This window comes from Protopterus annectens, chromosome 6.part0 (assembly GCF_019279795.1).
Source record: "Protopterus annectens isolate FY-2018-M chromosome 6.part0, PAN1.0, whole genome shotgun sequence".
Classification (NCBI taxonomy): Eukaryota; Metazoa; Chordata; order Ceratodontiformes; family Protopteridae; genus Protopterus; species Protopterus annectens.
The window spans coordinates 1,870,079,370-1,870,094,176 of record NC_056737.1 but is presented as its reverse complement, the minus strand read 5'-3'; positions in this window follow the sequence as shown (position 1 = coordinate 1,870,094,176).

Below are 14,807 nucleotides of genomic sequence, written 5' to 3'. Positions count from 1 at the left end.
ATATGGTACTCAACAGCATGCAGTGCAGCTATAGTTGATCCATGCTAGCAACAGTATACAAGTGTGTGATGCATGGGCTGTGTTAGTAGGTGATGCCCCTTCCCCTGGGAAACACTGCACCAATGTACACAGTATTGCTGTGCACCTGTTCAGCACCCTGCCATGTACTGTGCACCATACCTCACAGGTGTACACACCATTGCTTAATGTGTATTACAGTGTCAGTTATATCTGCTCTGCTGCTCTCATCCCCTATATGTTTGTCCGACACATACCTGGGATGATATGTGGACAGATGTCATTTGTGAATGCTTGATGTCTGGTTTACAGATGTTATTCATCAGTGGTGCATGTATGACCGATACAATACAATTACATTGACAACCGACAAACCTTACCATGGCTATGGGAAGTGTACACACCCTTATTGATATAACACCCTCTTCTTTGATAAGACATGGGACCACATTACTGCATATGTTAACATTACATGAGCATGATATGTGACATATGTCCTGTACAATCAAATGCAGTGTCAAACAAATGTGTTAGTTGTGCTGATGCTGATTGAGATGCATACACTTCGTGGGTGCATATGTGTGCACCCCCTTATCATGATGGTGTGTTGCAACTACTGTTATGTGTACTACAGCAGTCACTATTCCTGGCAGGGGTATACTAGCATGGGCCAATTTGGTTAGTCTGCCATACACATGTCCCCCAACTCTGCATGATTGCAAGATCAACTCATGTGCACATCCCTTGGAGTTCACACACTGCCGTCACTATTGCTGTGGAGTCAGGGTTATGTCTGCCACAGTTCCTGACCCTGACTGTGTGCAGATAGAGCCATTTGTAGCATCCTTTGGATCCCTGCTGCAATGCACTATTGTGTCATGATGACACCCCCTCCCCACCTTCATCCTTTTTGCAGATGTTTGACAACTATTGCCTACACATGTGTGTCAGTTTGCAGTGTCCCAGACACTGAACACCATGTGTAACACCCTAGTCCCAGCTAATGAATGGCAAACATACAGGTGTACACTGGCACCAGCATGGTACAGATGGGGATGGTGGGCCTGAGGTGGGGTGAGGTGTTGGTTGTGCAGCACATGTATCTTACGTGATACTGTCTGTAGGTTTCCAACGTGGTCTTGGTACACCAGTACACATTGCAACGCATGCTTTTTGGGAACCTTTCCTGTTATGCATATGCTACCTGTAGAGAGGCCTGGCCTGATGTTTCCTGTGGTACAATGGTCCCATCTGATTACCCTAACCCATGGGCCACATGTTTGCAGAGTCCAGGCAATTGCTGACATGGGTACTGCACAGATAGTACTTGCTAGACATTCCTGCAACTCTCTCGGTGCTGTGACATGTTACTAGGCAGCCTGCATGACCAGTTCACTACATGTGACATCATCTGTCTCGGATGGCTATCTGTTTATTTCCTACATTATTCCTGTCCCATACATCCTCATCACATACATGACTTCCTGCACTGTTTGCCATGGTATATGCACTGGTGAGGTATGGCTACATCTCCAACCCCTGGGTGCTACCTGTTGGGTATGCGGTCTACTCCATGACATGTAAGATGTGTGCAAGCCACGGCTGCTTCTGTTGCAGGTAAGTGGGCACATTTGATGGCCAAGCATCTTGGACAGCAGACATACATGAATATTTATATATATATATATATATATATATAGATATATATATATATATATATACACACACATACACACACATATTATATATATATATATATATATATATATATATATATATATATATATATATATATATATATATATATATATATGGTGCATTCAGACATCAGGTCCACACTCTCTAACTCTCCTTCCTGCACAGCTTCACTGTTCTGCCTTGCTACAACACAGACAGGTGCCACATGTGGACACAGCCTAACATTAGGGGGGTATATATAGTGGCAGATTGCAGGTAAGCCTATTGCATACCTATGTCATTTCTGCATGATGCATTACACATTAACATGACTGTCCTGCAAGTGGTGGGCTCTGGAACTCACGTGTCCATCATAACGGCATTGCTTCCACCACCAGCTATTGGCCAGACTAATATACATGTCTTGCATTATACAACACACACTATGATGGCTTACATCTTGGTTAGCACTTTCGTTTACTTCGTAAGCAAACTTCATCAGACAACAGTTAACAAAAACAAACCATTTAAATATCCCTCCAAAAAAACTCCAATTAAAACATTAATTACATATTCAAATTGTCCTTAAAGGAACATACACACAAAACTATTCGTGCTACATAAAAATCAGTACCTAAACATCAAAATATATACAGCAAGTTAAAATACATCTATAAATTGAATAAATTATCATCTAAAACATGATTTCAATTTTAACATACATTTTATAGATAAATTATCATTCAGCCCAGGAAGGGAATGTGCGTTAAACTTCAATTGCCATATCAATTCCCTTTCATCTAATTTCAGAGCTATAGGAACCCCTCTATTATATCTATCCAACACTTGATTGATGACAAAAAATAGAAATGCATGTGATGGAAACTAATTTATATGCCTAGCTAAGGCATTATTCAAATTCAGCTTCCTAATGTTGTACAAATGTTCATAGATGCACTGTTTCAGGCATCTTTCTGTCCTTCCAATATAAAATGCAGGACATGCTTGGCATACCGCCATGTAAACAACATTTTTAGATAAACAGTTATACCTGCCCTTGAGCTGGTATACTCTCTCATACATCTCAAAGGAATCAATAACTTTAATAAATTTACAAAAATGACAAAAAACACATTTTGACATACCACCAAGAATATTATTTCTACCATTACTTTCCAAAGCATTTTTAAGATTGCTACCCTTTCTAAAAGTAAAACCAGGCTTTTCTTTAATCCTCTTATTAATCAATGTGTCCTCCCTCAGAAAACACCAATTTATGTTAATAATATACCTAAGGTCATCCGCATCCAGTGAGAATGTAGTAATAAACCCACTATATCGGACATCCTCACTCAGATTAGGTTCAAGAGACAATTCACCCAAACCTCAGACAGAAGTGACCATACCATCTTCAAATAAATTAATCTGTTCAACAAGATGGGCATTTCCAAATGGTAAGGCAGTATCCAAAAGGGGTTTAAAAGACCCCCTCTTTCTTTTAACACTAACCTCAGCACAAACCTCATTCACCAAGGGGAGTGGGTAACCCCTTTTCACAAACATCTCCGTTAATAAATTGCATTCAAGAATGAAGTCAGCCTCATCTGTAACCATTCTGGATGCCCTAACGAACTACCCTTTTACAACAGCCTTCTTTTGATGGTAGGGATGAGCACTAGACCAGTGCAAGAAAGCATTGGAATAAGTGGCCTTTCTAAAAATCTTGGAGGTAAATCTTTCGTTAACTAAACTTAGTTCAATATCCAAGTAGGAAATAGAGTCCACTTTAAACTCAAAAGTAAACTTTAAAAAATTCAGTAAAATTATTCATATGTTCAAACAGAACCTCCGCTAACTCTAAACCACCCTTCCAGACCATAAAAATATTGCCCAGATAGCGTGTATAGCAGATGACATTGTTCTTAAACAGGGCATCCTTAAACAGGAACTCCTTTTCACAGTGGGTCATAACTATGTTTGCAAAAGTAGCCCCACAAGGAGAACCCATTGCTACCCTGGTTTTTTGCAAGTAAAAGTCCCCATTAAACATAAAATAATTATTCATCAGGACCAATTCCAAAATGTACACCAATGTCTCAATTTCTTTACCATCCACACCTTTACTAGTAAGAAAATCCCTAACCCAAACTAAACTAGTTTCCTGAGGTATGACCGTATATAATTCCTTAACATCAACTGTTAAGAAGTCATAATCAGCTTGAAACTTCAAGCCATTCATAGCTGAAAGAAATGCCCAGGAATCGTGACAAATATGCTGTTCCCCTTCCAAAAATTTCTTTAACTTGGCATCCAAATACTTCGCACAACTAAATGTGAAGGACTGCCTACCATCCACAATGGGAAGCATAGGAGGATTCTCTGTGTCCTTATGTATTTTTTGCAGTCCAAAAATCACAGGAGTAATGGGACTAGAAACAGACAAGTAATTCAATAAATCAATATCTATAGAAGCTTCTATAAGCAAATCCCTAATAAACCCTTGAAATCGTTGACAAGCCCCATTCATCTCATTCCTGGACACTTTCTCATAAGCCTCCCATGCTAATAAATTACTCATATGTGTATTGTAATCATCTAAGGTCATAAATATAAGACCACCCCCCTTATCAGGTTTTAAAACCCGAATACCCTTAGTTCTTAACAAAGAAAGGGCATCCTTTTCACTAATGGTAGTGTTGTACATGGAAGGGTTAGGTTTATAATTAGTTAACACACACCGAATATCATTCTCACAAACTCTCTCAAATAATTGGATAGTGTTATTAAGAGGGGGATTAAATACACTAGCAACTCTAAATTCACTAGTCAAATTACTGTTGTTACCAAACAATACATTTAAATTTAATTTACGTGTAAAAATTTTTAAATCCATTAAAGTTCTAGCCAGATCAGCCCGAGCCGAAAGAACAAAAGTTAATCCACGGGTCAACAATTTAATAAGCACTTTGGCAAGCACAAAATCAGTGCAATTTTAGATTTTAAAGTCACCATGTTGATTACAAACAGTACTGACCGGTTTCATATTAACTGTCCCAGTATGACAACTTTCATGGGAAGGCAATGAAGTTACCTCCTCCTCCGCTTGTTCGACTTCTTCTTCCACTGCTTCCGAGACAAACCACCTTGCTGGCGAGCCTGGTTGTTCAAATTGTTCATCCGAAAATCCCGCTGAATGAAAAGCTGCTGAGGGCGGGCATCACGATCCTGCTGTACTCGTCTGTTTTGAACCTGCCTGTTCTGGAGCCATTTGCTCCATCTAACAGAAGAATTCAAGGTAAAATTAGAAGCAGCCCCACTATTTTGCTCACTAACTTCACCGGTTACATTCCCCTGGGCTAGTGGATCCAAATCCAGAAGAGAAGAAGCTGAAAAATTAAACACACCAGGTGGGGAAGGATATGTAATTCCATTACCATAATCCCATGCGTCCCTTGCTAGTGTTTTATTTTAGTCTCATTCAATTTACAAAGTGTACTGTCAATACTGGAAAAAATACGACAGTAATCAAATTTGTATCTGCCAAAGTCCTTATCAGATTGAATGTCAGTGTCAAGCCGAGTAAGTTCCGGTTTTAAAGATTCCACTTGTGCTGAGTAATCTTTAATCAACAACTGGATAAATTCACAACCCTGTTTATCAAATAACTTAAGTAAATCCACATGAAGAGGTGAGTCCCTAATGAGCCCAGTTGGAAACCGCCACTGCCTTAACCCTTTCGGGATTTGTTGGCTGTGCAAGCATTCATTCAAGTATAATATCTCCAACTGCAGTTTCTTAAATTTAAATAATTTTTGATCAAAAGATCTCAAATTGTTAACAACATTGGCAGAAGCAGATTCAGCGGCAAGCCTGTTACCTGCCGGTCCCGCAATATCCAACCCAGGAAGGGTAGGCTCCTTCAACCAGTCATTTAAAGAAGGTAAAAGCAAATTAGCTTGTGATGACCCCTGCAGCATATTCATAACCTGCCCAGTGTTATGCTGAACACTCACCAGTCCAAGATTCGTAGCCAAACCTCCACCGGCAGGTACATTCAAATTCAATGCAGCGGACCTCTGATCCTGTGATCCTGAAGGACTGGAAGTAGAGGGAAACACTTCCATACCACTGCTATGACATCCAGATATCCCATCTGCCAAGATAATAACTTGCTGAGTTAAATTTTGAATAAGTAAAGTAAGATTCCCGATAGGGTTAGAGTCAGGTACATTGTTCACATTCTCATTACAAAATAATGGCTGCGAGCCAAGGTGAGTATCGTTCGCCATGAAAACAAACTGATAAACCAAAAAAGAACACAAACTAGTAAAAACAAAAAAAACAAAGAAACACACCAAGCCAGCAGGAATTATGGTTAGCGCTTTTGTTTACTTCGTAAGCAAACTTCATCAGACAACAGTTAACAACAACAAACCATTTAAATATCCTTCCAAAAAAAACTCCAATTAAAACATTAATTACATACACATTGATTAATAATTTGTTATTTAAACTTTATCACCATGCTGGAGGTTTCTTAGCTGTAAGGGTAAGGCCCTAAAGGGAAAACAAATCACCTCTCCATCCATTGGGTCTTGTTGGCCAGTGGTAGTAAGACCTAAATAATTATGTTGGAGGTCTTGGATTTGAGTCCCAAATAAGAGCTAAGATTACTCTTTCACTTCTGTAATTTAAATACTGCCAAAGAAAACGGTGTTCACTCTATTTGTGAATGTGTTTCTAATTATGTTTTGGTAATGATCACCACGCTTATGTAATCCACTAAATCTGCTATAATAATTTTATTGCTTTTTGAGCTTCACTGATGCTACTCGATTCCTTAATTTTATAAACCTTTGTGTGAAGAATGCCATGCTGGTTGCAACCTTTGCAGGGTAGGCCAGATCTCCCTAGTTGTGGCAACAGTCTCCATCTTATCCTCTAGGATATCTAGATATTCCTAGAGAAGATAAGAAATAGAACCTTTCAAATGTCAATTTGAACTCTCCTGAATCTCTGTTCAGTGGGCCTTGTCTGATTTACCTCATGTAGGAGATGCCCTGAGGACATTATTACAAAGTGTTTGAACTACCGAAATTGACTCTTATCAAGATGAAGGAGTAATGGCTGAAATCTGATATGATCCTGGCTTGCTGAGCTCTTCTGCCTGTCATAGAGATTGATCATGACTAATCTGCAAAGGAATGGCACTTCTTATGCTTTAATCTACAATGTCAACCTTTCAGTCACTACTAAGAGCTTATGTTTGCAAGTGAGGATAAGCTGGTCAGCAAGTTGAGAGTTTTGTCCTGTGACTCATTTCTTGCTTTACCACCACATTCTTGTACAGCTCTTGCAGTCCTGCTGCTGCTACACCTGACTGATGTTTGGTTTCCTGATCCTTTCTGACTTAGTTCATGAACAGGATACCCAGATACCTTAACCTACTCTATGTGTTTCCCCTCATCTGCAGAGGGCAATCCACTCTTTCCCAGGAAATAACCATGACCTCTGATTTGGATGTTCTGATTTTCATCCAACCAGTTCACACACAACAGACAAATGCCCCATTGCATGCTGGATATCATAATCATTTGAGGCTAAGTGGACAAGAACAGTAACAAAAACAAATGTAAAACTAACATCTCTAAGCAGATTCTCTCCAAACCTTGAATACATCTCATTATAATGCCCATGAAAATGGTAAATATGAAGGGAAATATGACACACAGCTGGTAGAAACCTACTCCCATCTTAAATGTTTTTTACTTAATTCTGAAAATGCAAACAAAACTCTCATTCCTAAAGAACAGAAAATGATAGGTATTCAGCAGTAGCTCTGGGTCACTGACTAGTGTAACACTAAAGTGAGATACCTCAGTGTATACAGTTATATGTTTTTCTCTAAGACCAAAAAATACATGTAAACATTACAGACAAACTTTTGTGATCCTTACAGTATCTGTACAATAACAAAGAATTGATCCACTGCTCAACAGTAAGGACAGAATATCCTCCTGAATCCAAGGTTCAGCTATTAGACTGAAGTCTCCCTTTCTAGCACCCTAGCATACGCTTTCCTTGTGAGGCTAAGGGATATAATGTGTCCATAACTGGACCATACTCTTATAGCTCCCTTTTTGAAAATGAGGCCCACTACCCAAGTTTGCCAAGCCAGAGGAACTGTCTCAAGCTTCTAGATAAAATTGAAATGCTATGTTAAGCAAGACACTTTACCAAAGATCATCCCCTTCAACATTTCTACCCAGATTCCTGTGCCATAGCTGGACATGGTACATTTCACTGAAAATCATTTCAGTGACAGAGCAGCCCATCAGATTTGACAAAACAAAATAAAAAAAAACATTTAATTCTATTGTGTGAAGTTTATCCTCTGTACTACCTTACTTATTATAACATCCTCCTAGGTTACAGAGCCTTGTAAGATGTTTGCAAAATTCACTGTAGTGATCAGCTGATGAAACAGTTACCAGTAAATGGAGAACTTCTGCTTTTTCACAGCAGAAATGTTTCATCAGAACAAGTTCCACAATCTGCTTCTGTTTACTCAGATGAAATAATGTCCACAAGAATCTGGAATTCTTCAAAGTCATCATTCACCCTCTTGCCAGTGAGCCCATGTGAGGTCTGAATTTCTCCAGCCTTGCTGAGGATATTATGGGCAATGTCCTGTCTCCTCCATCTAAGTCCAGAGCCAGCTTGTCAGACTATCTTTGAGGCCAGCTGAAAAGCATTTCTCATGGCCTAATTAAATCCCTCCAGCACTAGTGCCATCACTTTGGTGACTGCTACATCTGCTGTTTTCCTGGCTTCTCAGTGCCTAACAGTCAGATTCAAAGTCATTGCTAACATTGCATGAAATGCATATTTATTTAACCTGTTGTCCATGAATGGGTCACATGTTATTGCCAACTCAAGTGCTGACCATTGTTTGGCCTCTGGTCCTTGTGTCTCAGCTAATGTGGTTTTAAACAATGAACATTCAGACTCCACATCACTCATTTCCACAGCTATATGTCTCTGTTGGAGATGTGATTTGAACTATCTAAGTGCAAAAAATATTGGCTAGGTGTTTCCAAAACACTTCCATTACATGTTTTAGGATTTGTGAATTTATTAGATCTGCTGCCCCAGTTGTCTGACCCAATCTCACCGCTAAATAGTGATTAGTGTACAGCAAAGTACCTGTCTTGAACCACTTGTCCAAAATATATCATGTCAGGTCTGATAACATGACTACAAAGTCCATCATTGCTTTTGGTACAAGGTGTTCTGGTACCAACAACATAAATGAGCACCTCTGTGTTTGAACATTGTCTTTGTTATGGACAATCCATAAATAGTAGAAAAATTCAAAAAACAATTCACCACTCAAATTCAACTCAAGTAATCCATTCTTCCCAATTACCCCAAAAGGTATCTGCATCACTCCTGGAATGAGCACTTGGATGTCACACAGAACTTTAAAATCCATTGGTGGTACCATTTGAGGCACAGAACTCACACTCCCTAAGAAGGCCAAATACTTCAAACAGCTGTCAGGACTGCATTTATCAATGTAAATAATTATTTATGGACATTACCTATCTAATAAGGTTTGTAAAATAAAGTATATAAGATTCTACAATTCCTTACTTCAGAAGCTATCTAACTAACAGAATTCAAAATGTCACAATGTGTATTAGCAGAGGATGTGTGCTTCAGCCACCATTGTATGATATCTTTGTGAATGCAGTCAAGTGACAGGATTAATCTCCTGTTATACAAAGCCAACTCCACATCCATTACCTACTCTTGGATGTCTTTACTACAGAAAATCTGCATTTAGTATATACACTCAAAGTCTAGTTGCTTGAAAACAGTATATTCATATCAATGACAAAATTAAGGCATTAGTTATCAACAATAATTCAAGTATTACATGAGATAGCCTCATTTCATAGAACCTCCTTTTAGACTGGAAGCTATACTGGAAATCCTAAAGGATAAAGACCTATATGCATACATATGTATGCATATGCATATTTTGTTTTACACCTAAAAAGGATCTCCCATGTGGATGCAGAACACAGAATGACAGTCAGCAGATGGTGATGTTATACTTACTGGCACGTCTCATTAGAGCCAATAGCTCAAGAAAGACGATCCTCCCTGTGAAACTGTTGTTTGAAGGGGTAATCTTCTTTAAATGTTCACAAGCACTAGGTGACAGACCAGTTATAATGCACCACAAGATAGCTTGTCTAGCTTATCTTCTACAATTTGAGATGGGCTTGCATTTCAAAAAAGCAAGACTGCAGTTTTTCCAGATGAATCTTGACTGCAAACTTCCTTATTAAGAACAATGCAAACACGTCACATACATGCTAATTCTGTATACCTTGCATAGACATAGGACATGCAGTAATAGGCTCCACCACATTTTCTACCATCCTCACTAAATCTTTTGCTAAGTGTGCTGAGTTCATTCAGCGATATAACAGATTTTCACTCCTGCTGCTGACAGCTACACTCAGAGCCCACAGAAAAAGCATTATCGTCATACGAATTCACCTTCATGCATAATCCAGCAGAGAGCACCAAACAAGACTTGCATCTATTTATAATTTATAATTGTATGGCTTTTAACAGGAGAATATTGCTAAAGATAGTGAATGTTTCTGCGCCAAATCAATGTGAAATGACAGTTAAAGGGGTTTTGTGCTAATATGAAGGTGTTGCTGACTACAGAGGATTAAACGAGCCATAACATGATGGACAGATCTCAAACCAGGGAGGAAATAGATGGAATGCACATTTTTTAGAAGGCATTGGCATCTTTCCTTTAGTCATGCATTTTCTAATTCAGGTACAAATTTTCAATAGAAATGCACAAATGACAGCTAAACTGTTGCTCTCAATTAAGCATCCAAGAAATGTGCATATGTCTTAAATAAGTGTTGTGCTTAAAACATACACTCATGCAGAACTAATTGTAACTGACATGAATAAACTAGAGCTCAGATAGATGAATAAACCCAAAATTAATAAATCTAAATGCAATCAGATGCCTATGATATTTAATTGACTTCAGAGTATTCTGACATGGGACGTACATTATGATAAGTGCATGCACTGAACCCGTGAAAATTAATCGGGCTTCCCTATGTATTTTTTAATACAACATATGCCAGACAGTTCACTAAATACACAGATAGAACATATGGATCCTCCCTTCTGGTTGATGTACTTAGTAGCTGACAGCAAACTCATTGGAGAGTTTTGGTCAACTATCATGCACATTGATAACTTATATGGCATTTCATTGAGATCCTGTAATAGTGGCTATATGGAAGTTTCACCTTTTCCTCGTGGATGTTGTGAAGATTGGGGGAAGAAGGGCGATGGCTGCCAGCCTAGTCAAATAGAATTTGATACATAATTCTATCAATGGTATAAATAAATGTAAAATACAGGCTTGTGTTTTTAAATGAAAGAAAACACTGTAAAATGTGTGAACTTCAAGATTGTTGCAACATTGCCATCTGCTGTAAGGAAAACCAAGCCAAGCATTTCAAATGTGTCTTTTGAAGCTGAAAAGATCTTATGAATCTCTTTGATGTTTACAAGTCGGCTCTGGTGGGTCTGGATGAAGGTTTCATGCCCATTGTTTTAAGGTTAAAGTTGAGGGCCAGAATTTACATGTGGAAGGTGCTTTATTGCTCTGGTTTTGGCTAGAGTGTATATGTGAAATGCCTTGCATTGTTGTAGTTTCCTGAGCAGGTGTTAGCTTGCTAAATAATGCAGTTTGTGGTCTGAGAAAACCTAAGTGTCAAAATGATGTAATTTGGGAGGGCCTCAGCAGAGTTGTTGGTTAGTGTTTAAAAACTATTGTTCAGTGAGATACTGCAAGCATTTTGATCTTGGACATCTAACCCAGCACTGCTTGCACTTTATGTATGTAAGTAAGATAATAGCACTGTGATTTCTCTTAGGAATAGTTAAACTTAGACGAAAGTTAGACTAAGTATTTTTCTTTGAAATCAGATCTTTCCTACTATATTGTTTTACGTTTCTGTGTGATCTCTGAACTTGTGTAGCATTGTACTGTAGTTGTTTTGTCTTGTGTTTTAATTATTTATTATTAAATATTTTAAAACCTGTACCTGTGGCGGGTTTATGTAGAGATAATTTAACCTCTAAAGTACATTACATATTTACAGATTTTACTGTCTAAGTCACTACAAATTAAGCCTTGACTGTTAGTCATACTATCATTGGATTATAATATTGCACAGTAATAATTGGACACCCTTTTAAGGGCCTTTTAGTAGCTGATAATTATTAGCTGGGTGGTGGCAGGAATTACTATCGTATGGTCTGGGTAATAGGGGCACAGCTGGAGGACCTGTGCCAGCTTTTTCCCAGGAGGGTCTGTGTGGTTCTATAACCTCTTCTCAAAGTGTGTGTGTATTGTGTCAGCTACTTGGGCAGGGACGTGAATCACTGGTTGGACAGAGAGGGTACTGGAGTTTTTAGCTTGTCCAGCTAGGCAGAGACCTGGACCCTATAGCTGTGCCACTGGGGAGTCTTATTGGGAACCTGGTGAGCAAGGGAGCAACCAGACCCAGACTGACTGTGATCTCTGTGTGCACTTAAGAGAAATTGTACTTTACTGTGTGTATTAGTTATCCTTTCCTCTTCTAAGAGTCCCCCTCTCTGGTGTCAGTAGTGAGGATTGAGGCTCCTTGATTGCTGGGCCAGGGCACGGTCATCGCATATTGATGGCAGTGGTTGGGATATCCTATCACATATTGGTTTGCAGTGGTGGGATCCACATCACATATTGATTAGTTGGCAAACACTAATTGGCTTGTAGTGGTGTGGGTAGAGCGAATTCCTGTAGCTTATGTACAATGATTTCTAAAAGTGTTTTGTACTCTAAAACAGCCAAGCAGAGTATGCTCAGAGTTCAGATCACAATTGTTTTATTTCTTTTGTTAGCTTAGTGTTAGTCAGAGTGAGCAGGCAGCATGTCAGCAGAGGAGTATGAAAAGCTGACAAGAAGCCAGCTGGCGGAGATGTGCCAGGCTAGGGGACTGGTGCATGGAAACCTGACTAAGGCAGACCTGATTGCAGCCTTGGTTACAGCTGCATCAGAAAACAGCAGCCTAGAGGACAGTCAGACTGACAGTGGAGATACAATATCCTTGGAGAATGGACAGCTCAACCTTTTGGCAGTGGACTTAAAAATCCAGCTGGAGCTAAAGAGACTTATGTTGGAGGCCAGGCATATGGAACTAGAAGCAGCTGAGAAAATGAGGAGTCTACAAGCTGGGGAAAATGAACGGCAGAGGAGGCATGAGAGGGAAATGCTGACTCTTTGCCAGAGTCATGGAGGTAATGGGGAAGGGAGTAACCAGACCCCAGAAGCACAAAAGGTCAGTAAATGTCTTCCACAGTTTAAAGAGGGGGATAATTTTGATAGCTTTATTCATATGTTTGAGTGGGTTTGTAAACAGTATGAAGTTGACCAAGGGCTCTGGGTAGGGTTCCTGACCCCCTTACTCCATGATAAAGCTGTAACTTCTTTAGCAAAAATACATGACACTGTTTTGATTATACTGCTATAAAAAGACATTTGTTGGAATGTTTTAAGCTAACACCTGAAATGTATAGTAAAACATTTTGTGAGCATAAATGCAAGGCAGATAAAAATGCATGTGAATATGTTGCTGACATGAGCACTTATTTTTCATAGCTGGGTGAGTGGATGTCAGGTCACCACTTCTGAAGGGCTGGCAGACCTTTTGGTAAGGGAACAAGCCCTTAGCACTTTGCCTGAGGACATGAGGATCTGTTTAGCTGATAAGAGTGTGCTACTTCAGAGGAGTTGGGGAAGAAGGGAGACCTATACCTAGCAAACAGGACAGCCCTGCACAGGAAAGGGACCCCCAGTACTGCTCATGGGACTAAAGGAACCCATGGTGGGCAGCACAGACTGCCCCAACAGAATCTGCCAGTAGCAGGGGAAGCCACTAGACCAGGTACACATCCAGGAGCTAGGGTTAAATGTTTTGAATGCAACCAGTGAGGCCATGTGGCATACAGATGTCCACGGAGGCAAGGTGGGGAACCAAAGGTGAGGGAGCCAGTAAGTGGGAAAGACAAAATGCCAATGGTGGGTTGTCTTGAGACAACAGGGGTATGGAACTACCATCCTGCAGATGTCCTGAGAGGGAAAGATTTGGATGAGGCAGTACTATGTACTTATGCAGTTACATGCAGTGAGGCTAGGAGACAAGCATGTGGGTCTGGTAGCATGGGGGAGACCCAGACAGACTGAATATTTGCAGCCAGGACTGCTGAGGTGGTTACTTCAGGGAGTGAGCTACACTGTAGCAGTGAGACTGAATGTGAGCCACAGCTGCTTGTGGGTACTGATGTTCCCTTAGACAGGGTAACTGCAAAGGTAGAGGTGAGTAGTAGTACGCAGGCTGACAGTGAGGCACCGCTTTCAGAGGATGCCAGACTTCCTGTGGAAGGGGAGCTGGGAAGGGTTACAAGGAGAGGCTTGAGACAGGCTCAGCTCTCAGACCCTACATTGCAAGGCCTGAGGCAGGTAGCTAGGGAGGCACCTGATTCTCAAGGGAAGGAGGAATCTGCATACTGGAACAAAGGATTACTGTACAGAGAGTGGACCCCTGAGGGAGGGCTAGAAGGTGAGAGAGTACAATAGTTGGTAGTGTCTAGAGCTTACCATCTGGTGCTTCTAGCCATAGCCCATGATATTCCCTTTGCAGGTCATATGGGCATAAAACGTACAAAGAGACATATTATGCAAAACTTCTATTGGCCTGGAATTTTCAGAGAAGTAACAGGGTACTGCAGGACCTGTGAGCAGTGCCAAAAGATAGGCAATGCAGGAGACAAGGTGAGAGCTCCTTTGATGCCTTTGCCTGTGATTGAGGAGCCATTTCAGAGGGTAGCTATGGATATTGTGGGTACTCTGAGTACCCCAAGTTCCACAAGGAAAAATATATCCTAGTGGTAGTGGATTATGCTACATGATACCTTGTGGCAGTGGCTTTGTCCTCCATTGAGGCAGAGAA